Below are 6,814 nucleotides of genomic sequence, written 5' to 3' on the forward strand. Positions count from 1 at the left end.
AAATGCAAATCAAGAGGCTCGCTACACAATACAAGAACATATCCAAACAGGAGGAGGGATCGGGCAGCTCCGCACCCCCCGCACCCTACGTACAGGCAACCTAGGAGATTTCCCACAGCTTTACCGACTGGACAATGAATAATTTTCCCCTACGGCCACCTCCACGCAAAGGAGGGAGGTCGAAGCGTTCCACCTCGAAATCCTTCTTCCAGATAGCCCCCACCATCGACATAGCAAGCCTCCTCCCCATTGGACCAGGAGCGCATACACAATTGAAACAACAAATGCCCATAAACGCTGTGACTTAACATTTCCAACCGCAAAAGCCTGCCACGCACGCAAGATGCAAGGGAAAAGCCGACCCCTCGATCAAACATATGGGCCAACACATCTATCAAAACCTCAAAGCCAACGCAACCACGAACGATGTGCACTTTGAAAGGAATGCCAACCCTTGACTTTACAACAAGGAGAACAGCGCCTCACATCGCCCGATGGAAAAAGCAAGAAAGAGGGAGGGTAGGTGGTTTACAACCAAAACCCTTCCACGTCCCTCTTAAATGTATGCATCTCAACCGACAATGCCAACACGGAAAGAGTACAAGCACAAGACACCGGCACCATAAACAGCCGAACAATGAAGAGGCTAGCCATCACAAGGAGCCACACCACAACAACCCATACAACTCCCAAAACTTGGAGCAGAAGGGGAATTGATCACATATGCCTCCAAGGACAAGCATGGCCAACATTACCGCTCATGCGCTACCGAGTGGGCATGGAGAGAAGATGAAAATCGGACACCCTACAAACGACCCGAGGCCATTCTTGAGGCAAACCCGAAAAACCAACTCAATAACCAACCCACCTTTCACACGAAAAGCAAAACCCTCCACACCAAATAGGGAGGAGGTGAACAATATAGCGAGGAGCCAATTTCAATGGAGCCACAAATGGCTGCCCAGCCCAATCAAAATTCTCTATTCGCAACAACCGACGGGCACGATAGCGACATAGGCAACGACGGAGTTTTGGGGCTTCCATCTCGGACCCGCAACAACGAAGGCTCAAAGGAGCGCCGAGAAAACTTTCAACATTCTTATCGTTGGGATGGGAAAGAGGGACGGGGATGAGCATGGCCCACATTACCGCTCATGTGCTACCGAGTGGGGATGGAGAGAAGATGAAAATCGGCCACCCTACAAATGACCCAAGGCCATCGTTCGGGCAAACCCGACAAAGCAACTCGATTACCAACCCACCTTTCACACGGAAAGAAAACCTGTCACCGGTATCTTCTGGAGGGGCACGAGGGGGACCAGGACGAGCCAAGGAGCCACACCACAACAACCCATACAGCACCAAGAACTTAGAGAGCAGAAGGGGAATTGTTCACGTATGCCTCCCGGGACGAGCATGGCCAACATTACCGCTCATGCGCTACCGAGTGGGGATGGAGAGATGATGAAAATCAGACACCCTACAAACGACCCAAGGCCATCGTTCAGGCAAACGCGAAAACACAACTCGATTACCAACCCACCTTTCACACGGAAAGAAAACCTGTCGCTGGTATCATCTGGAGGGGCACAAGGGGACCAAGACGAACCAGGGAGCCAAACCACAACAGCCCCTACAGCTCCAAGAACTTAGAGAGCAATTGTCCACATATGCCTCCCGGGACGAGCATGGGCAACATTACCGCTCATGCGCTACCGAGTGGGGATGGAGAGAAGATGAAAATCGGCCACCCTACAAACGACCCAAGGCCATCGTTCAGGAAAATGCGAAAACACAACTCGATTACCAACCCACCTTTCACACGGAAAGAAAACCTGTCACTGGTATCATCTGGAGGGGCACAAGGGGGACCAGGACGAGCCAGGGAGCCACACCACAACAACCCATACAGCTCCAAGAACTTGGAGAGCGGAAGGGGAATTGTTCACATATGCCTCCCAGGACGAGCCTGGCCAACATTACCGCTCATGCGCTACCGAGTGGGGATGGAGAGAAGATGAAAATCGCCCGCCCTACAAACGACCCAAGGCCATCGTTCAGGCAAACGCGAAAACACAACTCAATTACCAACCCACCTTTCACACGGAAAGAAAACCTGTCGCTGGTATCATCTGGAGGGGCACGAGGGGACCAGGACGAGCCAGGGAGCCACACCACAACAGCCCATACAGCTCCAAGAACTTGGAGAGCAGAAGGGGAATTGTTCACATATGCCTCCCAAGACGAGCATGGCCAACATTACCGCTCATGCGCTACCGAGTGGGGATGGAGAGAAGATGAAAATCAGCTGCCCTACAAACAACCCAAGGCCATCGTTCAGGAAAATGTGAAAACACAACTCGATTACCAACCCACCTTTCACACGGAAAGAAAACCGGTCACTGGTATCATTTGGAGGGGTACGAGGGGACCAGGACAGGCAAGGGAGCCACAACACAGAAGCCCATACAGCTCAGAGAACTTTCTTTGCTCAAATGACCCACCCGAATGAATTTGCATGGGCGCCCGCACGACCAAAACGAAGCGACAAGGGAGAGCCGGGAAAACGAGCTGCACGAACGTGCACAAAGCCAACCTCAGGTCACAACTTAGCATTTTTGATATGGGCTCATTCACCCGGGCGTGCCCTCACCTGAATGACCCACCCGAACGAGTTCACATGGACGCCCTCAAACAACCCGCCCGAACGAGTTCACACGGACGCCCTCAAATGACCCGCCCGAACGAGTTCACACAGACTCCCTCAAACGACCCACCCGAAAGAATTTGCATGGGCACCCGCACGACCGAAACGAAGCGACGAGGGGGAGCCGAGCAAACGAGCTGCACGAACATGCACAAAGCCATCCTCGGGTCACAACTTAGCATTTTTGATATGGGCTCGTTCGCCCGGGCGCGCCCTCGCCTGAACGACCCACCCGAACGAGTTCACATGGATGCCCTCAAATGACCCGCCCAAACGAATTTGCGTGGCTGCCCACACGACCCAAACGAAGCGACAAGGGAGAGCCAGGCAAACGAGCTGCATGAACGTGCACAAAGCCATCCTCGGGTCACAACTTAGCATTTTTGATATGGGCTCGTTCGCCCGGGCGTGCCCTCGCCTGAACGACCCACCCGAACGAGTTCACATGGATGCCCTCAAATGACCCGCCCGAACGAGTTTGCATGGACGCCCTCGCCCGACCCGCCCGAACGAGTTTGCACGGACGCCCTCGCCCGACCCGCCCGAATGGGTTTGCACGGATGCCCTCGCCCGACCCGCCTGAACGGGTTTGCACGGATGCCCTCGCCCGACCCGCCCGAACGGGTTTGCACGGACGCCCTCGCCCGACCCGCCCGAACGGGTTTGCACGGACGCCCTCGCCCGACCCACCCGAACATTTTTGCACGGACGACCTCGCCCGACCCACCCGAACGATTTTACACGGGCGCCCTCAAACGACCCACCCGAACGAGTTTACATGGCAAACGACCCGCCCGAACGAGTGTTTACACGGCAAACGACCCGCTCGAACGAGTTTACATGGGCTCCGACACACGACCAAAACGAAGTCACAAGGGAGATTCGGGCAAACGGGCGGCACGATCTTTGCACGAGGCCCACCCCTCTTCACAACTTAGCATTTTTTATACGACCACGTGTGCCCTGGGTGCCGTCACACGACACGACACGACACGACCCGACCCGTTTGCACGGGCACCCACACACGACACGTCCCGACCCGCCCGAACGAAATTTGGGGTTTCCATGGGCGCACGACCCGAACGAAATTTCGGGGTTTCCGTGGGCGCACGACCCGAACGAAGGCACGAGGGAGCATCAGGAAAACAGGCCACACGAATGTGCAGAAGACACACGGGCGGTCACGACTTAGCATTTTTGGCACGGCCACGTGTGCCCCGGCACCCACACACAGCACGACACGGCCCGACCGGCCTTGTGCGAGCCGACCCGACCCGCCCGAACGCGTTTGCACGGGCACCCACACATGACACGACACGACCCGACCCGAACAAAATTTGGGGTTTCCTTGTATGCACAACCCGAATGAAATTTGGGGTTTCCATGGGTGCGCGACCCGAACGAAGGCACAAGGCAGCGTCGGGCAAACGGGCCGCACGAACGTGTAGAAGGCACACGGGGGGTCATGACTTAGCATTTTTGGCACTGCCACGTGTGCCCGAGCACCCACGCACGGCACGACCCGACCCGCCCGAACGAAGGCACGACGGAGCGTCGGGAAAACGGGTCGCGCGAACGTGCAGGAGGCACACGGGTGGTCACGCCCTAACATTTTTTGCACGGCCACATGTTCCTGAGCACCCACGCACGACACGGCATGACCCGACCCGACTCGACTCGCCCGAACGTGTTTGCACGGGCACCCACACACGACACGACCCGACCCGCCCGAACGGAATTTGGGGTTTCCATGTGTGCACGACCCGAACGAAATTTGGGGTTTCCATGGGTGCACGACCCGAACGAAGGCCCGAGGGAGCATCGGGCAAACGGGCCGCACGAATGTGCAGAAGACACACGGGCGGTGACGACTTAGAATTTTTGGCATGGCCACATGTGCCGGGGCACCCACACACGGCACGGCACGACCCGACCCGCCCTGGGCGAGCCGACCCGAATCGCCCGAACGAAATTTGGGGTTTCCATGGGTGCACGACCTGAACAAAGAAGGCACACGGGCGGTCATGACTTAGCATTTTCAGCATGCCCACGTGTGCCCGCACACCCCCACACACGGCACGGCACGGGATGACCTAGCCCACCCGATGTAAATTTTGGGTTTGAACAGGTGCACGACCTGAACAAAGGCACGAGGGTAGGAATATCTTTGACTCTAATACATAAATATACCTGGGGTAACATGCCCTTAAGGTCTTCAACATTTTCTTTTGACTCTTTATAACACTTTAACATGTGCTAGGCCTATTTCAATGAGCAAGAAACTCAATGACAAATATTATATATATATATATATATATATATATATATATATATATATATATATATATATATATATATATATATATATATATATATATATATATTTATTTATTTATTTATTTTCTTGAATAAATACAAATATCAAAAGTACATTTATGAAGACCGAACCCAGTTACACTTTCTTCAACACCCCCTCTTAACTAGGGAGGTATTCATAAATCATTACAAGGTGTTTGGCTATTTTTCAATCTTGAATAATTCACATAAGAGAAACCAGATTGGCAACCCATCTGTTATAGCATCATATTAGCCAACATTGTTCATAGCAAGGCCTTGAATAACAACTTTATCTCTCATAAGATCAGAGCACAATGTTGGCAAGGCCAATGGCTTATAAACACCTTGGTCATTGTCTCTAAAGGTACATACCCACCCAGGTGTTCCCTGAGTATGACCTTCTAGGACAATTCTTATCTTGGGTTCCCAGCCCTCAAAGAATATCGCTCCTCTTGCCTACTCTTGTCTTGGGTGCCCTACACATCCTCAAAGAGCATCAGATTCCAAATGATTGCCCAATCCTCCCGTTATTTCTTGCCAAGTGAAGACAAGAATGTTGTGTCTATCTCTTCCCCTTGATAAGACATGCCCAAGTTTCCTCTGACAAGGAACTTGTCCAAGCTCCTTTGTATTTGGGAACTTGTTAGAACTCCCTCTTAGCTAGGGACTTGTCCATTCATCAACAACGTCTTTTTTGTGGGTCCTTCAGCCGCTTGATCTCCTTCTTTCCTTCGATGTCATGAAGTCTTTGTTTGAACTTCTTCTTGGCAGGGTACCAGCCATTGATCACTTTTCCCCCTGGTTTGTCATGTCATTGCTCCCTTCGTGGAAAGTGGCTTTCTTGATATATATCAGGTCCTTTTTGTCATCTAGCTACTCCTTTGTCACCTTGTCTATCCTTCGTAACACTTATCACATGGATGCTTAGTTGTACTTTGATTTAGTGGCCCTTCATGACTTCATCGTGATATTGCTCTTCATCATGACATATTTGTAGAGTTGAATCGGTTATCTGCACCTTACTATCTCCAAGGCCTTCGTAGGTGTCAAGGGTCCTTTATCTTTTTCTTCCTTTGTCAGAGTTGCCGTGCCTTCTTTCGAGAGATGTTGAGGAATCTTGTCAAATATTTATTCTTTGTGACTACGATGTTCTTCATTTGCTTCTTATTGGATTGATTGGTCAACCAACTTATACTCCTTATGGGAGCACTTCTTCATGTTGACCTTTACTCCACTGTAGCACATGCCTCCAAGCATGTCGTTGGCAAAAGAGATCCTTTTATTCTTGATTGTGATTCTAGAACTTTTCCCATGACCCAATCAATATATATGATGACATGACTTAAACTTTGATGCATACATACCTCATCTTGATTATGCTTTTATCATCGCGGCTTTATTTGATAGTTCTCCTCGATTGGTGTAGCCTTTCTTGCTTCATCTGCTCTCACCTGTATATCATCCTCTCTTGAATCCCATAAATGGGACCCCCAATGAGACCTCTACCCCCTTTGAAAGAAGACTTTAAGCAAAGAGGTTGACTTAGTCATAGGAGGATCTTCCTTCTTTTGCTTCTTGTCGTCTTCTTTCACTTCTTGAGTTACATGAGCTTCTTCCCTTTTTCTCTTGTTGTTGTTGTCCTTCTTAAGTTTAGGACAATCCCTTTTGTAGCGTCCATACTCTTGGCATCCAAACCGTTGGACTTTGGACATGTAGTGGTCCCAACCAATTTGTTACTTTCCTTGCAAAAAGACACTGAGGTATACTCAG

Source organism: Pinus tabuliformis, chromosome Q, assembly GCF_031772625.1.
Source record: "Pinus tabuliformis cultivar Carrire ecotype Pingquan chromosome Q, CPIR1, whole genome shotgun sequence".
NCBI lineage: Eukaryota > Viridiplantae > Streptophyta > Pinopsida > Pinales > Pinaceae > Pinus > Pinus tabuliformis.